The sequence below is a fragment of the Triturus cristatus genome, chromosome 2_2, assembly GCF_964204655.1.
Source record: "Triturus cristatus chromosome 2_2, aTriCri1.1, whole genome shotgun sequence".
NCBI lineage: Eukaryota > Metazoa > Chordata > Amphibia > Caudata > Salamandridae > Triturus > Triturus cristatus.
Genome location: NC_140582.1, coordinates 214,241,212 through 214,259,754, shown reverse-complemented (window position 1 = coordinate 214,259,754; position 18,543 = coordinate 214,241,212). Strand labels below are relative to the sequence as shown.

General features: G+C 48.6%; 1 long non-coding RNA gene across 1 annotated transcript in view; it reads right to left on the bottom strand.

The window, feature by feature from the left end:
- Positions 1-5,024, bottom strand: part of LOC146862051 (uncharacterized) — a 132,367-nt gene extending 127,343 nt beyond the window's left edge. The window contains exon 1 of the long non-coding RNA XR_014978366.1: positions 3,623-5,024. This is a non-coding gene — a long non-coding RNA (uncharacterized LOC146862051). The remainder of the gene's footprint in view (positions 1-3,622) is intronic.
- Between the last annotated feature and the right edge of the window lie 13,519 nt (positions 5,025-18,543).

Here is an 18,543-nt window from a genome sequence, read left to right as displayed (position 1 = left end):
GTGAAAATGTGGTGTGTCCACGTTGCGTTTTGGGCCGTTTCCTGTCACGAGCACTAGGCCTACCCACACAAGTGAGGTACCATTTTTTTCTGAAAACTTTTGGGAATGCAGGGTGGGTCTAATTTTGTGGATTCATGCAGATTCTAGAAGTTTCCACCAAAGAAATGTGAGGAAAATTTGTTTTTCCCCTTTTTTTTTTTACAAATTTTGAGGTTTGCAAAGGATTCTGGGTAACAGAACCTGGTGAGAGCCAGACAAGTCACCCCATCCTAAATTTCACTGGGTGTCTAATTTTCAAAAATGTATAGGTTTGCTAGGTTTCCCTAGGTTCCGGCAGAGCTAGGGCTCAAAATCCACGGCTAGGCACTTTGCAAAAAAAGGGTCAGTTTTCACTGTGAAAATATGGTGTGCCCACATTGTGTTTTGGGCCGTTTCCTGTCGTGGGCACTAGGCCTACCCACACAAGTGAGGTAGCATTTTTCTTGGAAGACTTTGGGGAATGCGGGGAGGGTGTAATTTTGTGGATCCACGCAGATTCCAGAATTTTCCACCACAGAAATGTGAGGAAAATGTGCCTTTAATTTTACAAAGTTTGAGGGTTGCAAGGGATCCTGGGTAACAGAACCTGGTGAGAGTCAGAAAATGTATAGGTTTGCTAGGTTTCCCTAGGTGCCGGCATAGCTAGGGTTCAAAATCTATAGCTAGGAACTTTACAAAAAAAAGGGTCCGTTTTCACATTGAAAATGTGGTGTGTCCACGTTGCGGTTTGGTCCGTTTTCTGTCACGGGCAATAGGCCTACCCACACAAGTGAGGTACTATTTTTTTCTGAAGACTTTTGGGAATGCAGGGTGGGTCTACTTTTGTGGATCCATGCAGATTCTAGAACTTTCCACCAAAGCAATGTGAGGAAAATGTGTTGTTTTTTTTTTTTTTACAAATTTTGAGGTTTGGAAGGGATTCTGGGTAACAGAACCTGATGAGAGCCAGACAAGTCACCCCATCCTAGATTACCCTGGGTGTCTAATTTAAAAAAATGTATAGGTTTGCTAGGTTTCCCTAGGTGCCGGCAGAGCTAGGGCTCAAAATCCACAGCTAGACACTTTGCAAAAAAAGGGTCAGTTTTCACTGTGAAAAAGTGGTGTGTCCACATTGCGTTTTAGGCCGTTTCCTGTCGCGGGCACTAAGCCTACCCACAAAAGTAAGGTACCATTTTTCTATGAAGACTTTGGGGAATGCGGGGTGGGTGGAATTTTGTGGATCCACGCATATTCCAGAACTTTCCACCACAGAAATGTGAGGAAAATGGGTTTTTGTTTTTTACAAAGTATCAGGTTTGCAAGGGATTCTGGGTAACAGAACCTGGTGAGAGCCAGACAAGTCACCCCATCCTGTATTCCCCTGGGTGACTAGTTTAAAAAAAATTATAGGTTTGCTAGGTTTCCCTTGGTGCCGGCAGAGCTAGGGTTCAAAATCTATAGCTAGGCACTTTGCAAAAAAAGGGTCAGTTTTCACATTGAAAATGAGGTGTGTCCACGTTGCGGTTTGGGCCGTTCCCTGTCGCGGGCTATAAGCCTACCCACACAAGTGAGGTACCGTTTTTCTCGGAAGACTTTGGGGAATGCAGGGTAGGTGGAATTTTATGGATATACGCAGATTCCAGAACTTTCAACAACAGGGAAATGTGAGGAAAATGTATATATATTTTTTTACAAATTTTTGAGGTTTGCAAGGGATTCTGGGTAACAGAACCTGGTGAGACCCAAACAAGTTACCCCATCCTGTATTCCCCTGGGTGTCTAGTTTTAAAAAATGTATAGGTTTGCTAGGTTTCCCTAAGTGCCGGCAGAGCTAGGGATCAAAATCTATAGCTGGGCACTTTGCAAAAAAAAGGGTCAGTTTTCACTGTGAAAATGTGGTGTGTCCACGTTGGGTTTTAGGCCATTTCCTGTCACGGGCACTAGGCCTATCCACACGAGTGAGGTACCAGTTTTTCTTGGATGACTTTGGGAAATGCGGGGTGGGTGGAATTTGGTGGATCCACGCAGATTCCAGAACTTTCCATCACAGAAATGTGAGGAAAATGTGTTTTTTTTTTACAAAGTTTGAGGTTTGCAAGGGATTCTTGGTAACAGAACCTGGTGAGAGCCAGAGAAGTCACCTCATCCTGTATTCCCCTGGGTGTCCAGTTTTCAAAAATGTATAGGTTTGCTAGGTTTCCCTAGGTGCCGGCAGAGCTAGGGTTCAAAATCTACAGCTAGGCACTTTGCAAAAAAAGGGTCAGTTTTCACTGTGAAAATGTGGTGTGTCCACGGTGCGTTTTGGGCCGTTTCCTGTCACGGGCACTAGGCCTACCCACACAAGTTAAGTACCATTTTTTTTTAAGACTTTTGGGAATGCAGGGTGGGTCTAATTTTGTGGATCCATGCAGATTCTAGAACTTTCCACCCAAGAAATGTGAGGAAAATGTGTTTTTGTTTTTACAAATTTTCAGGTTTGCAAGGGATTCTGGGTAACAGAACCTGGTGAGAGCCAGACAAGTCACCCCATCCTAGATTTCCCTGGGTGTCTAATTTTCAAAAATGTATAGGTTTGCTAGGTTTCTCTAGGTGCAGGAAGAGCTGGGGCTCAAAATCCACGGCTAGGCACTTTGCAAAAAAAGGGTCAGTTTTCACTGTGAAAAAGTGGTGTGTCCACATTGCGTTTTAGGCCGTTTCCTGTCGCGGGCAGTAAGCCTACTGTTAGAATCCGGGGTCTCTGGTTGGCGCAGGTATGCACTTGCGACAAGCAGGGACCCTTTTCATCTAAGTCAGGGCAAAGGATCACCTCTTTAAAAATAACCCCTGCTCACCCTCTAGGTAACGTGGCGCGAGCAGTCAGGCTAAATTTCCAGAGGGCATATAGGTTAAGCGTTCAAGTTGTCCCACACAATAATCACCACCCCACCACACAAAGACACAAGGCTGTATTTATGTCCAAAATATAATTCTTTATATAAAAGGTTTTCTTTCAGGCAGGTTGCATAAATACAGTTCTCTTGGTAAAATAATCCAGTTACTCTCAAAATGCTTTACGGGCAGTCCACAGTTGTAAAAATGGCACAGTTCTCTTTAAAATAGGTTTCTTAGGTCTTCTGGGCACTTCGTAGCGCCTTTGGGGTGCCTTTGGCAAGGTTTTTACAGTGCCTTGCCGTTTCCCACGCTTCTCGCGTGAGCCGGAGTACGCTTGCCGAGTCTCACTCTTCTCGAGTGAGCACCGGTAATGCTTTTCAATGCAGTACGGTTAAAACGTAGGTACGGTTCGAACCTTGCTGTTCCCAGGGTAAGTACGGGTCGAACCAAGGCTGTTACGGCTCGAACTCAGCCAAAAGGAGCACTTTTCAAAGCGCCATTATTTCAGCTGGCAGTACGGTGCGAACCAGGCACAAGTATTTACAAGGCGGGTACGAACCAAGGCACTTCACAGGCAGTACGGTGCGAACCAGGCACAAGTATTTACAAGGCGGGTACGAACCAAGGCACTTCACAGGCAGTACGGTGCGAACCAGGCACCCGTAGTTACAGGGCAGGTACGGTTCGTACAAAGGCAAGTACGGGCCGTACTTTTCACGCGCTGGCACAATACCTTGCAGATTTCACGGGGAAGGTTCGTGGCGGCCTCGCGGTCCAGTCCAGGGGTGTCCCACGTCGCGCTGGTGTCCCCAGTGTCCAGGGGACGGCGGAGCTTCGTGGGGCGCTCGGGCAGGATGCAGGTTGCCACGAAGGGGGTCAGAAGCAGGAGGGCAGCCTCGGGGTGAGATCACAGCGCCGCGCGCTGTTAGCTTCGGCCGGAGACGCGAACCAGGGCACTTTAGTCCTTTGCAGAAGCCTCTACAACCCGGCAGGGGTCACAGGGACTCGGCGCTCAGGCGCGGAGATCTCCACCTTACTTTGCGAGCTACGGCTCGAGGGGGCAACTGTTCACGGTGCTCGGGCTGTCAGGCCTTTACGTTGTTTGCAGCCACGCCAGCAGCAGAAGTCGCGTTGCTCAGCGAGATCAGGGGATGCACAGGTTCTCCGGGGTCAGCTTGCTGAATTACTTCAAGGCACTTCTCCTCTTCTTTCAGGATGGTAGCGCCCACTGTTCCTGGGGCGCAGGTCAGGGGGCAAGTTCACACGCAAGCCCTTGGAGATTGTTTTAAAGGCACAAGTTGAATCAAAGTCCTTTTCTTCAGGCTTTCCCTCTCCTTCCAGCAGACAGGCACCCACTGCAGGCCAGTCTCTCAGGCAGAGAGACAGTATTCCTCCTTCAGCTTCTCCAGGTCCTTCTCCTTCAGGCAGAGTTTCTTCTTGGCGCAAACAGGATCTGATTTCTTAGGAGCCAGGCTCCTACTTTTATAGTGCAATTCTTTTGTTCTTTAGCGCCAGGGGGCCTGGGCCTGGCTCAGTCCAGTTCTGGAGCACTTTGTTGTGGTGACTCTGCGCTTTCCTTTCAGCAGCAGGGCAGAGACATCAGCCGCTCCACAGGGGGCGGCGCCGGCTTTGTGCTGTCAGAGCACAGGTCTATTCAGAGTCAAGGGTGGACTCCTCCCACCCATCCTGGTGTAATCTCTCTACCCACCACCTGGCAGCCAGCCTGTCTCTGGGGATTCCCCAGCCCTGCTCCTTACTGTTGCTAGGCAGAACACACACACACACAGCGCAGAGGCGGACTGAATGGCCAGATCAGTAAATACTAACTTTCTAAAAGTAGTATTTACAAACACAGGATATTAAAATAAACTTTACTAAAAGAAGTATTTTATTATTCTGAGTCCAGGCATACTAAACATGACTTTCTACCATGCTCTATGAGTCCACTGGGGTCACAGCGTGTAGTGACTCCAGCAGCCCATTCTGGCCTATGGAGAGCAGGTAGCCTTCAATAGTGAAAAACGAAAATGGCTGTAATTCACTATTAAGACATGCCACACACATCAGGGCATGTCCTACCTTATGCCTACAATGCACCCTGCCCTTGGGCCTACCAGAGGGGTGACTAATATGTAGTTAAGGGAAGGTTTAGGGACTGGCAAGTGGGTGCACTTGCGCAGTCAGCGCGACGGTACCAGACCGCACGCAGGTTCTGCAGTGGCAGATCCTAGACACATTTTACTAGGCCGCTTCTGTGGGTGGCACAACCAGTGCTGCAAGCCCACTAGCGGCATTTGTATTTACAAGCCCTGGCACTCCTGGTGCACTCTACTAGGGGCTGACAGTAAACCAAATGAACCAATCATGGACACCAATCAATGTATACATTTTACCATAGGGAGAGCATATGCACCTTAGCACTGGTCAGCAGTGGTAAGGTGCCCAGAGTCATAAATCAGCCAACACCAGGTCAGAAAAAATACAGGAGGAAGGCAAAAAGTTTAGGGATGACCCTTCAAAAAGGGCCAGGTCCAACACAACCCCCTTCCAGCCAAAACGCAGGGTAGACCAATCACCACCGTGATGGTCTTCCCTGCTTGGGGCGATAGAACAAGGACCTGGCCCGCAACTGCAGGGGCAGACTCCAGTTCTACGCCAATCTGAACCTATTGGACTCCCTCTGTCCATACTCTCAGGGCCCACCAAGCCAATCCATGGGGAACCCTTCTCCTCACCTGTGGACACCACCTGTGCAGCACCTAACCTTAACTGGCCCACAGGTGTGTCCCACCAGAGAGACAGCAAAATGCTACAGTGGCCACTGACAGTAGTCAGGGATGAGACCCAGACCGTATGCCTCTCAGGGCTCTCAATCCTCTGTGGTGCCAGGGAGCAGGGGCCAGTAGCCCCAGGTGCTTGGCACCCTTTGTCCATTCTCCCCCTTGTCAGGTCAGGTATGACATCCTGGCACTGACCCACCAGCCCCGGGACTGTACCCAGCGGCTGGACCAAAGACTGGGGTGGCCTCTCCCACACCCGGTCCTCCTCCTTGGGGCTCTGTACCCTCCCACCTGGAGTGGCACCCCCTTCCAGAATTGCCACGGCACCTGTGGCAGGTGTCCTGCGCAATTCGCCCACCAGTTCAGGGGTTCTATCCTGCAACTGGGTGCCCAGGTCAGGGGGGACACCCTGAACCTGGCCCTTCAACCTAGGGTCTAAACCCTTCAGTTGAGCCGGGGTCAGAGGCGAGGACTCCCTCCCTCTGCACCCCCTTCCAGAGTACTGCCCACTCCCAACTGGCGTGGTACCCCTAGAAGCAACATGGGTCAGGACACTGATTACAGTGGTCCCACCCTCCAGGTCAGACAACACCTGAACCTGGCTTCCCAACCCTGGGTCCAACCCATGCGGTTGAACGCTCGCCTGGCGCACCAGGACTTCCCGGGGAGCACGCATGCCCCCCCTGAGGGTGACACATAACTCATGTGTCGTGTGACAGTCTGCCTGGCGCTGATCTCCAGACCCCTGTCCATCTGACAGTGCCTGAAGATCCCCCAGGACAGAAGTGGTGTCACCATGGTCACTCACGGGGGACGCAGCCCTTCTGGCTGGCCCCTGACCCACTGGTTCTTCCACTGGGGACTCTTTCCCCCTCTCACCCCTCAATCTGGACCTCTGCACCCTCCCAACTGGAGCGGTACTGCCAGACACCAGAACTGATGGAGGCCTGCTTACAGACACTCCCAGCTCACCAGACACTAGGGGATCCCCCTCAACGGGTGGCCCATCAGGACAGCCTAGGCTCCCCGCCTGGTGTTCCCTTAAAGAACCATCCAGGCTCTGAGACTGGGTTTCGGGCACCTGGGGGCACGCAGCCCCACACTCACTCCTTCTCCACTGAGACAGGACGTGAGCCCCTACACCCCTCCCACTACCATGGGACCTAGCGGGGCTACTCTGCACCACTTCCACCACTCTGGGTTGGAAGATACCTGAGCCACTCCCCACAGGGTCATTCCCCAATGCCTCTCCAGACCCTCTGGAATCCACCAAAAGGTCTACCTCCAATGTGAGCTCTCTGCGGTCAGAGAACTCGGTCTCCAACAGGTGTTGACATAGCTCTGGAAAACAGGGACTTAAAATATGCTCTCCCACAATTGGATCACACAGCCCCCTAGCAGGGTTAACCAAACTAGCCTTCACCTTACCATCCAGTGCCTCACACACGTACTCCACACCACTCTCCTGAGACTGGCAAGACAGTATCTGACTGTCTCTGTCACACAACCCACACTCTTCTGGGCGGTCTTCACACTCACCTACCAGGACTTCAATGTTGGGGGAACCCCTCTCCCTGCGCCTCTCATCTAGAGCCAGTAGAGTGTCCCTCCCGCCACTAGGACTATGAACCCCTGCGCCAGTTACCCTATTCCCTTCAGGGATACTGCGCACTACTGGAGCTACCTCATGCCCTTGAACCTCCTGGTGTGTGTTAACCCCCTCCTTCAAGCCAGGCGCCACATCTCTGGGTGTGCGTACTACTCTTTCAGCACTAGAGAATTCTATACTGCTGCCACCATCTGAGCTGGATTCCTCCTCCCACTCAGAAAAGCTCAATCTCTGAGCTACGCACCTTTCTTGCTGCTGGGATGAGACACTCATGGCCTCAAGCCTCTCGAGCTCCATATCATATTTCTTCATTAAAAAGTCATGCTCCATTTGCATTTTCTTTTCTTCAAGAGCCAGCTTCTTCTCTTCCAGAGCCAGCTTTTTGCTTTCCAGCTCCAATTGACCATCTATTTTCAGTTTTGCCAAAGTGACTTGTTGCTCTCTTGCGGCCTGTCTGTCTGCCAGCTCCTCTGGTGACAGACACCTGCCCGCACTGTGGATGCTCTCCGCTGGTTCCACTAGGTCAATCTCCTCAGGTACAACATCCTCAGCTGCACTCCTTGATTCCATCCAGGCTTTCAGCGCCTTGTAGATCTGTGGTTTGAGCTTGCACCCCACATGTGGAACCTTGAACTTCTTGCAGAAGTACTTGAGTTGCCTTCTTGTGTAGTCGTTCAGTTTTGACGCATCCCATTCCCATTCCATCTCAGAGGCTTCAGATGCTGTGCTGGTTGAGCCCGGCATGGCTTCAAACGCAAGGGATCTTCTTTTTCCTTGGCAAGCGAAAATTAAAACTTGAAAAAGTTCTGTGGTTTAAGCTACTGGACTGTCCACTGTGCAATGGTTAGTAATCACTGCGCAGACACCAAGAACGCAAATCCGTAAATCCGCACCGCTGCCACCAATGTTAGAATCCGGGGTCTCTGGTTGGCGCAGGTATGCACTTGCGACAAGCAGGGACCCTTTTCATCTAAGTCAGGGCAAAGGATCACCTCTTTAAAAATAACCCCTGCTCACCCTCTAGGTAACGTGGCGCGAGCAGTCAGGCTAAATTTCCAGAGGGCATATAGGTTAAGCGTTCAAGTTGTCCCACACAATAATCACCACCCCACCACACAAAGACACAAGGCTGTATTTATGTCCAAAATATAATTCTTTATATAAAAGGTTTTCTTTCAGGCAGGTTGCATAAATACAGTTCTCTTGGTAAAATAATCCAGTTACTCTCAAAATGCTTTACGGGCAGTCCACAGTTGTAAAAATGGCACAGTTCTCTTTAAAATAGGTTTCTTAGGTCTTCTGGGCACTTCGTAGCGCCTTTGGGGTGCCTTTGGCAAGGTTTTTACAGTGCCTTGCCGTTTCCCACGCTTCTCGCGTGAGCCGGAGTACGCTTGCCGAGTCTCACTCTTCTCGAGTGAGCACCGGTAATGCTTTTCAATGCAGTACGGTTAAAACGTAGGTACGGTTCGAACCTTGCTGTTCCCAGGGTAAGTACGGGTCGAACCAAGGCTGTTACGGCTCGAACTCAGCCAAAAGGAGCACTTTTCAAAGCGCCATTATTTCAGCTGGCAGTACGGTGCGAACCAGGCACAAGTATTTACAAGGCGGGTACGAACCAAGGCACTTCACAGGCAGTACGGTGCGAACCAGGCACAAGTATTTACAAGGCGGGTACGAACCAAGGCACTTCACAGGCAGTACGGTGCGAACCAGGCACCCGTAGTTACAGGGCAGGTACGGTTCGTACAAAGGCAAGTACGGGCCGTACTTTTCACGCGCTGGCACAATACCTTGCAGATTTCACGGGGAAGGTTCGTGGCGGCCTCGCGGTCCAGTCCAGGGGTGTCCCACGTCGCGCTGGTGTCCCCAGTGTCCAGGGGACGGCGGAGCTTCGTGGGGCGCTCGGGCAGGATGCAGGTTGCCACGAAGGGGGTCAGAAGCAGGAGGGCAGCCTCGGGGTGAGATCACAGCGCCGCGCGCTGTTAGCTTCGGCCGGAGACGCGAACCAGGGCACTTTAGTCCTTTGCAGAAGCCTCTACAACCCGGCAGGGGTCACAGGGACTCGGCGCTCAGGCGCGGAGATCTCCACCTTACTTTGCGAGCTACGGCTCGAGGGGGCAACTGTTCACGGTGCTCGGGCTGTCAGGCCTTTACGTTGTTTGCAGCCACGCCAGCAGCAGAAGTCGCGTTGCTCAGCGAGATCAGGGGATGCACAGGTTCTCCGGGGTCAGCTTGCTGAATTACTTCAAGGCACTTCTCCTCTTCTTTCAGGATGGTAGCGCCCACTGTTCCTGGGGCGCAGGTCAGGGGGCAAGTTCACACGCAAGCCCTTGGAGATTGTTTTAAAGGCACAAGTTGAATCAAAGTCCTTTTCTTCAGGCTTTCCCTCTCCTTCCAGCAGACAGGCACCCACTGCAGGCCAGTCTCTCAGGCAGAGAGACAGTATTCCTCCTTCAGCTTCTCCAGGTCCTTCTCCTTCAGGCAGAGTTTCTTCTTGGCGCAAACAGGATCTGATTTCTTAGGAGCCAGGCTCCTACTTTTATAGTGCAATTCTTTTGTTCTTTAGCGCCAGGGGGCCTGGGCCTGGCTCAGTCCAGTTCTGGAGCACTTTGTTGTGGTGACTCTGCGCTTTCCTTTCAGCAGCAGGGCAGAGACATCAGCCGCTCCACAGGGGGCGGCGCCGGCTTTGTGCTGTCAGAGCACAGGTCTATTCAGAGTCAAGGGTGGACTCCTCCCACCCATCCTGGTGTAATCTCTCTACCCACCACCTGGCAGCCAGCCTGTCTCTGGGGATTCCCCAGCCCTGCTCCTTACTGTTGCTAGGCAGAACACACACACACACAGCGCAGAGGCGGACTGAATGGCCAGATCAGTAAATACTAACTTTCTAAAAGTAGTATTTACAAACACAGGATATTAAAATAAACTTTACTAAAAGAAGTATTTTATTATTCTGAGTCCAGGCATACTAAACATGACTTTCTACCATGCTCTATGAGTCCACTGGGGTCACAGCGTGTAGTGACTCCAGCAGCCCATTCTGGCCTATGGAGAGCAGGTAGCCTTCAATAGTGAAAAACGAAAATGGCTGTAATTCACTATTAAGACATGCCACACACATCAGGGCATGTCCTACCTTATGCCTACAATGCACCCTGCCCTTGGGCCTACCAGAGGGGTGACTAATATGTAGTTAAGGGAAGGTTTAGGGACTGGCAAGTGGGTGCACTTGCGCAGTCAGCGCGACGGTACCAGACCGCACGCAGGTTCTGCAGTGGCAGATCCTAGACACATTTTACTAGGCCGCTTCTGTGGGTGGCACAACCAGTGCTGCAAGCCCACTAGCGGCATTTGTATTTACAAGCCCTGGCACTCCTGGTGCACTCTACTAGGGGCTGACAGTAAACCAAATGAACCAATCATGGACACCAATCAATGTATACATTTTACCATAGGGAGAGCATATGCACCTTAGCACTGGTCAGCAGTGGTAAGGTGCCCAGAGTCATAAATCAGCCAACACCAGGTCAGAAAAAATACAGGAGGAAGGCAAAAAGTTTAGGGATGACCCTTCAAAAAGGGCCAGGTCCAACACCTACCCACAAAAGTAAGGTACCATTTTTCTATGAAGACTTTGTGGAATGCGGGGTGGGTGAAATTTGTGGATCCACGCAGATTCCAGAACTTTCCACCACAGAAATGTGAGGAAAATGTGCTTTTATTTTACAAAGTTTGAGGGTTGCAAGGGATTCTGGGTAACAGAACCTGGTGAGAGCCAGACAAGTCACTCCATCCTGGATTCCCCTTGGTGTCTAGTTTTAAAAAATGTCTAGGTTTGCTAGGTTTCCCTTGGTGCCGGCAAAGCTAGGGTTCAAAAACTACAGCTAGGAACTTTGCAAAAAAAAGGCTCAGTTTTCACTGTGAAAAAGTGGTGTGTCCACGTTGCGTTTTGGGCCGCTTCCTGTCGCGGGCACTGAGCCTACCCACAAAAGTAAAGTACCATTTTTCTATGAAGACTTTGGGGAATGCGGGGAGGGTGGATTTTTGTGGATCCACGCATATTCCAGAACTTTCCACCACAGAAATGTGAGGAAAATGTTTTTTTTTTCACAAGGTTTGAGGTTTACAAGGGATTCTGGGAAACAGAACCTGGTGAGAGCCAGACAAGGCACCCCATCCTGTATTCCCCTGGGTGTCTAGTTTAAAAAAATGTATAGATTCGCTAGGTTTCCCTAGGTGCCGGCATAGCTGGGGTTCAAAATCTATAGCTAGGCACGTTGCAAAAAAAGGGTCCGTTTTCACATTGAAAATGTGGTGTGTCCACGCTGCGGTTTGGGACGTTTCCTGTCACGGGCACTAGGCCTACCCACACAAGTGAGGTAGCATTTTTCTTGGAAGACTTTGGGGAATGCGGGGTGGGTGGAACTTTGTGGATCCACACAGATTCCAGAACTTTCCACCACAAAAAATGTGAGGAAAATATGCTTTTTTGTTTTACAAAGTTTGAGGGTTGCAAGGGATTCTGGGTAACAGAACCTGGTGAGATCCAGACAAGTCACTCCATCCTGGATTCCCCTCGGTGTCTAGTTTTAAAAAATGTATAGGTTTGCTAGGTTTCCCTTGGTGCAGGCAAAGCTAGGGTTCAAAATCTACAGCTAAGAACTTTGCAAAAAAAAAGCCTCAGTTTTCACTGTGAAAAAGTGGTGTGTCCACGTTGCGTTTTGGGCCATTTCCTGTCACGGGCACTAGGCCTATCCACACGAGTGAGGTACCATTTTTCATGGAAGACTTTGGGAAATGCGGGGTGGGTGGACTTTTGTGGATTCCAGAACTTTCCATCACAGAAATGTGAGGAAAATGTGTTTTCTTTTCAAAGTTTGAGGTTTGCAAGGGATTCTGGGTAACAGAACCTGGTGAGAGCCAGAGAAGTAACCTCATCCTGTATTCCCCTGGGTGTCCAGTTTTAAAAAATGTATAGGTTTGCTAGGTTTCCCTAGGTTCCGGCAGAGCTAGGGTTCAAAATCTACAGCTAGGCATTTTGCAAAAAAAGGGTCAGTTTTCACTGTGAAAATGTGGTGTGTCCACATTGCGTTTTGGGACATTTCCTGTCACGGGCAATAGGCCTACCCACACAAGTGAGGTACTATTTTTTTCTGAAGACTTTAGGGAATGCAGGGTGGGTCTACTTTTGTGGATCCATGCAGATTCCAGAACTTTCCACCAAAGAAATGTTAGGAAAATGTGTTGTTTTTTTTTGTTACAGATTTTGAGGTTTACAAGGGAATCTGGGTAACAGAACCTGGTGAGAGCCAGACAAGTTACCCCATCCTAGATTTCCCTGGGTGTCTAATTTTCAAAAATGTATAGGTTTGCTAGGTTTCCCTAGGTGCCAGCAGAGCTAGGGATCAAAATCCACGGCTAGGCACTTTGCAAAAAAAGGGTCAGTTTTCACTGTAAAAATAGGGTGTGCCCACATTGTGTTTTGGGCCGTTTCCTGTCGCGGGCACTAGGCCTACCCACACAAGTGAGGTAGCATTTTTCTTGGAAGACTTTGGGGAATGCGGGGTGGGTGGAATTTTGTGGATCCACGCAGATTCCAGAACTTTCCACCACAGATATGTGAGGAAAATGTGCTTTTTTTAACAAAGTTTGAGGGTTGCAAGGGATTCTAGGTAACAGAACCTGGTGAGAGCCAGAGAAGTCACCTCATCCTGTATTCCCCTGGGTGTCCAGTTTTTAAAAATGTATAGGTTTGCTAGGTTTCCCTGGGTGCCGGCAGAGCTAGGGTTCAAAATCTACAGCTAGGCACTTTGCAAAAAAAGGGTCAGTTTTCACTGTGAGAATTTGGTGTGTCCAAGTTGCGTTTTGGGCCCTTTCCTGTCACGGGCACTAGGCCTACCCACACAAGTTAAGTACCATTTTTTTCTGAAGACTTTGGGAAATGCGGGGTGGGTGGACTTTTGTGGATCCACACAGATTCCAGAACTTTCCATCACAGAAATGTGAGGAAAATGTGTTTTCTTTTCAAAGTTTGAGGTTTGCAAGGGATTCTGGGTAACAGAACCTGGTGAGAGCCAGAGAAGTAACCTCATCCTGTATTCCCCTGGGTGTCCAGTTTTCAAAAATGTATAGGTTTGCTAGGTTTCCCTAGGTTCCGGCAGAGCTAGGGTTCAAAATCTACAGCTAGGCATTTTGCAAAAAAAGGGTCAGTTTTCACTGTGAAAATGTGGTGTGTCCACATTGCGTTTTGGGACATTTCCTGTCACGGGCAATAGGCCTACCCACACAAGTGAGGTACTATTTTTTTCTGAAGACTTTTGGGAATGCAGGGTGGGTCTACTTTTGTGGATCCATGCAGATTCTAGAACTTTCCACCAAAGAAATGTGAGGAAAATGTGTTGTTTTTTTTTGTTACAGATTTTGAGGTTTACAAGGGATTCTGGGTAACAGAACCTGGTGAGAGCCAGACAAGTTACCCCATCCTAGATTTCCCTGGGTGTCTAATTTTCAAAAATGTATAGGTTTGCTAGGTTTCCCTAGGTGCCAGCAGAGCTAGGGATCAAAATCCACGGCTAGGCACTTTGCAAAAAAAGGGTCAGTTTTCACTGTGAAAATATGGTGTGCCCACATTGTGTTTTTGGCCGTTTCCTGTCGCGGGCACTAGGCCTACCCACACAAGTGAGGTAGCATTTATCTTGGGTGACTTTGGGGAATGCGGGGTGGGTGGAATTTTGTGGATCCACGCAGATTCCAGAACTTTCCACCACAGATATGTGAGGAAAATGTGCTTTTTTTAACACAGTTTGAGGGTTGCAAGGGATTCTAGGTAACAGAACCTGGTGAGAGCCAGAGAAGTCACCTCATCCTGTATTCCCCTGGGTGTCCAGTTTTTAAAAATGTATAGGTTTGCTAGGTTTCCCTGGGTGCCGGCAGAGCTAGGGTTCAAAATCTACAGCTAGGCACTTTGCAAAAAAAGGGTCAGTTTTCACTGTGAGAATTTGGTGTGTCCAAGTTGCGTTTTGGGCCCTTTCCTGTCACGGGCACTAGGCCTACCCACACAAGTTAAGTACCATTTTTTTCTGAAGACTTTTGGGAATGCAGGGTGGGTCTAATTTTGTGGATCCATGCAGATTCTAGATCTTTCCACCAAAGAAATGTGAGGAAAATGTGTTTTTGTTTTTACAAATTTTCAGGTTTGCAAGGGATTCTGGGTAACAGAACCTGGTGAGAGCCAGACAAGTCACCCCATCCTAGATTTCACTGGGTGTCTAATTGTCAAACATGTATAGGTTTGCTAGGTTTCTCTAGGTGCAGGAAGAGCTGGGGCTCAAAATCCACGGCTAGGCACTTCGCAAAAAAAGGGTCAGTTTTCACTGTGAAAAAGTGGTGTGTCCACATTGCGTTTTAGGCCGTTTCCTGTCGCGGGCAGTAAGCCTACCCACAAAAGTAAGGTACCATTTTTCTATGAAGACTTTGTGGAATGCGGGGTGGGTGAAATTTTGTGGATCCACGCAGATTCCAGAACTTTCCACCACAGAAATGTGAGGAAAATGTGCTTTTATTTTACAAAGTTTGAGGGTTGCAAGGGATTCTGGGTAACAGAACCTGGTGAGAGCCAGACAAGTCACTCCATCCTGGATTCCCCTTGGTGTCTAGTTTTAAAAAATGTCTAGGTTTGCTAGGTTTCCCTTGGTGCCGGCAAAGCTAGGGTTCAAAAACTACAGCTAGGAACTTTGCAAAAAAAAGGCTCAGTTTTCACTGTGAAAAAGTGGTGTGTCCACGTTGCGTTTTGGGCCGCTTCCTGTCGCGGGCACTGAGCCTACCCACAAAAGTAAAGTACCATTTTTCTATGAAGACTTTGGGGAATGCGGGGAGGGTGGATTTTTGTGGATCCACGCATATTCCAGAACTTTCCACCACAGAAATGTGAGGAAAATGTTTTTTTTTCCACAAGGTTTGAGGTTTACAAGGGATTCTGGGAAACAGAACCTGGTGAGAGCCAGACAAGGCACCCCATCCTGTATTCCCCTGGGTGTCTAGTTTAAAAAAATGTATAGATTCGCTAGGTTTCCCTAGGTGCTGGCATAGCTGGGGTTCAAAATCTATAGCTAGGCACGTTGCAAAAAAAGGGTCCGTTTTCACAAAGGGTCCGGTTTGGGACGTTTCCTGTCACGGGCACTAGGCCTACCCACACAAGTGAGGTAGCATTTTTCTTGGAAGACTTTGGGGAATGCGGGGTGGGTGGAACTTTGTGGATCCACACAGATTCCAGAACTTTCCACCACAAAAAATGTGAGGAAAATGTGCTTTTTTGTTTTACAAAGTTTGAGGGTTGCAAGGGATTCTGGGTAACAGAACCTGGTGAGATCCAGACAAGTCACTCCATCCTGGATTCCCCTCGGTGTCTAGTTTTAAAAAATGTATAGGTTTGCTAGGTTTCCCTTGGTGCAGGCAAAGCCAGGGTTCAAAATCTACAGCTAAGAACTTTGCAAAAAAAAAGCCTCAGTTTTCACTGTGAAAAAGTGGTGTGTCCACGTTGCGTTTTGGGCCATTTCCTGTCACGGGCACTAGGCCTATCCACACGAGTGAGGTACCATTTTTCATGGAAGACTTTGGGAAATGCGGGGTGGGTGGACTTTTGTGGATCCACGCAGATTCCAGAACTTTCCATCACAGAAATGTGAGGAAAATGTGTTTTCTTTTCAAAGTTTGAGGTTTGCAAGGGATTCTGGGTAACAGAACCTGGTGAGAGCCAGAGAAGTAACCTCATCCTGTATTCCCCTGGGTGTCCAGTTTTCAAAAATGTATAGGTTTGCTAGGTTTCCCTAGGTTCCGGCAGAGCTAGGGTTCAAAATCTACAGCAAGGCATTTTGCAAAAAAAGGGTCAGTTTTCACTGTGAAAATGTGGTGTGTCCACATTGCGTTTTGGGACATTTCCTGTCACGGGCAATAGGCCTACCCACACAAGTGAGGTACTATTTTTTTCTGAAGACTTTTGGGAATGCAGGGTGGGTCTACTTTTGTGGATCCATGCAGATTCTAGAACTTTCCACCAAAGAAATGTGAGGAAAATGTGTTGTTTTTTTTTTGTTACAGATTTTGAGGTTTACAAGGGATTCTGGGTAACAGAACCTGGTGAGAGCCAGACACGTTACCCCATCCTAGATTTCCCTGGGTGTCTAATTTTCAAAAATGTATAGGTTTGCTAGGTTTCCCTAGGTGCCAGCAGAGCTAGGGATCAAAATCCACGGCTAGGCACTTTGCAAAAAAAGGGTCAGTTTTCACTGTGAAAATATGGTGTGCCCACATTGTGTTTTGGGCCGTTTCCTGTCGCGGGCACTAGGCCTACCCACACAAGTGAGGTAGCATTTTTCTTGGAAGACTTTGGGGAATGCGGGGTGGGTGGAATTTTGTGGATCCACGCAGATTCCAGAACTTTCCACCACAGATATGTGAGTAAAATGTGCTTTTTTTAACAAAGTTTGAGGGTTGCAAGGGATTCTAGGTAACAGAACCTGGTGAGAGCCAGAGAAGTCACCTCATCCTGTATTCCCCTGGGTGTCCAGTTTTTAAAAATGTATAGGTTTGCTAGGTTTCCCTGGGTGCCGGCAGAGCTAGGGTTCAAAATCTACAGCTAGGCACTTTGCAAAAAAAGGGTCAGTTTTCACTGTGAGAATTTGGTGTGTCCAAGTTGCGTTTTGGGCCCTTTCCTGTCACGGGCACTAGGCCTACCCACACAAGTTAAGTACCATTTTTTTCTGAAGACTTTTGGGAATGCAGGGTGGGTCTAATTTTGTGGATCCATGCAGATTCTAGAACTTTCCACCAAAGAAATGTGAGGAAAATGTGTTTTTGTTTTTACAAATTTTCAGGTTTGCAAGGGATTCTGGGTAACAGAACCTGGTGAGAGCCAGACAAGTCACCCCATCCTAGATTTCACTGGGTGTCTAATTGTCAAACATGTATAGGTTTGCTAGGTTTCTCTAGGTGCAGGAAGAGCTGGGGCTCAAAATCCACGGATAGGCACTTTGCAAAAAAAGGGTCAGTTTTCACTGTGAAAAAGTGGTGTGTCCACATTGCGTTTCAGGCCGTTTCCTGTCGCGGGCACTAAGCCTAACAACAAAAGTAAGGTACCATTTTTCTATGAAGACTTTGTGGAATGCGGGGTGGGTGGAATTTTGTGGATCCACGCAGATTCCAGAACTTTCCACCACAGAAATGTGAGGAAAATGTTTTTTTTTTACAAAGTTTGAGGTTTGCAAGGGATTCTGGGTAATAGAACCTGGTGAGAGCCAGACAAGTCACCCCATCCTGTATTCGCCTGGGTGTCTAGTTTTAAAAAATGTATAGGTTTGCTGGGTTTCCCTAGGTGCCGGCAGAGCTAGGGCTCAAAATCCACGGCTAGGCACTTTGCAAAAAAAGGGTCAGTTTTCACTGTGAAAATATGGTGTGCCCACATTGTGTTTTGGGCCGTTTCCTGTCGCGGGCACTAGGCCTACCCACACAAGTGAGGTAGCATTTTTCTTGGAAGACTTTGGGGAATGAGGGGTGGGTGGAATTTTGTGGATCCACGCAGATTCCAGAACTTTCCACCACAGAAATGTGAGGAAAATGTGCTTTTATTTTACAAAGTTTGAGGGTTGCAAGGGATTCTGGGTAACAGAACCTGGTGAGAGCCAGACAAGTCACTCCATCCTGGATTCCCCTTGGTGTCTAGTTTTCAAAAATGTCTAGGTTTGCTAGGTTTCCCTTGGTGCCGGCAAAGCTAGGGTTAAAAAACTACAGCTAGGAACTTTGCAAAAAAAAGGCTCAGTTTTCACTGTGAAAAAGTGGTGTGTCCACGTTGCGTTTTGGGCCGCTTCCTGTCGCGGGCAGTGAGCCTACCCACAAAAGTAAGGTACCATTTTTCTATGAAGACTTTGGGGAATGCGGGGAGGGTGGAATTTTGTGGATCCATGCATATTCCAGAACTTTCCACCACAGAAATGTGAGGAAAATTGATTTTTTTTCACAAAGTTTGAGGTTTACAATGGATTCTGGGAAACAGAACCTGGTGAGAGCCAGACAAGGCACCCCATCCTGTATTCCCCTGGGTGTCTAGTTTAAAAATATGTATAGGTTCGCTAGATTTCCCTAGGTGCCGGCATAGCTAGGGTTCAAAATCTATAGCTAGGCACGTTGCAAAAAAAGGGTCCGTTTTCACATTGAAAATGTGGTGTGTCCACGCTGCGGTTTGGGCCGTTTCCTGTCACGGGCACTAGGCCT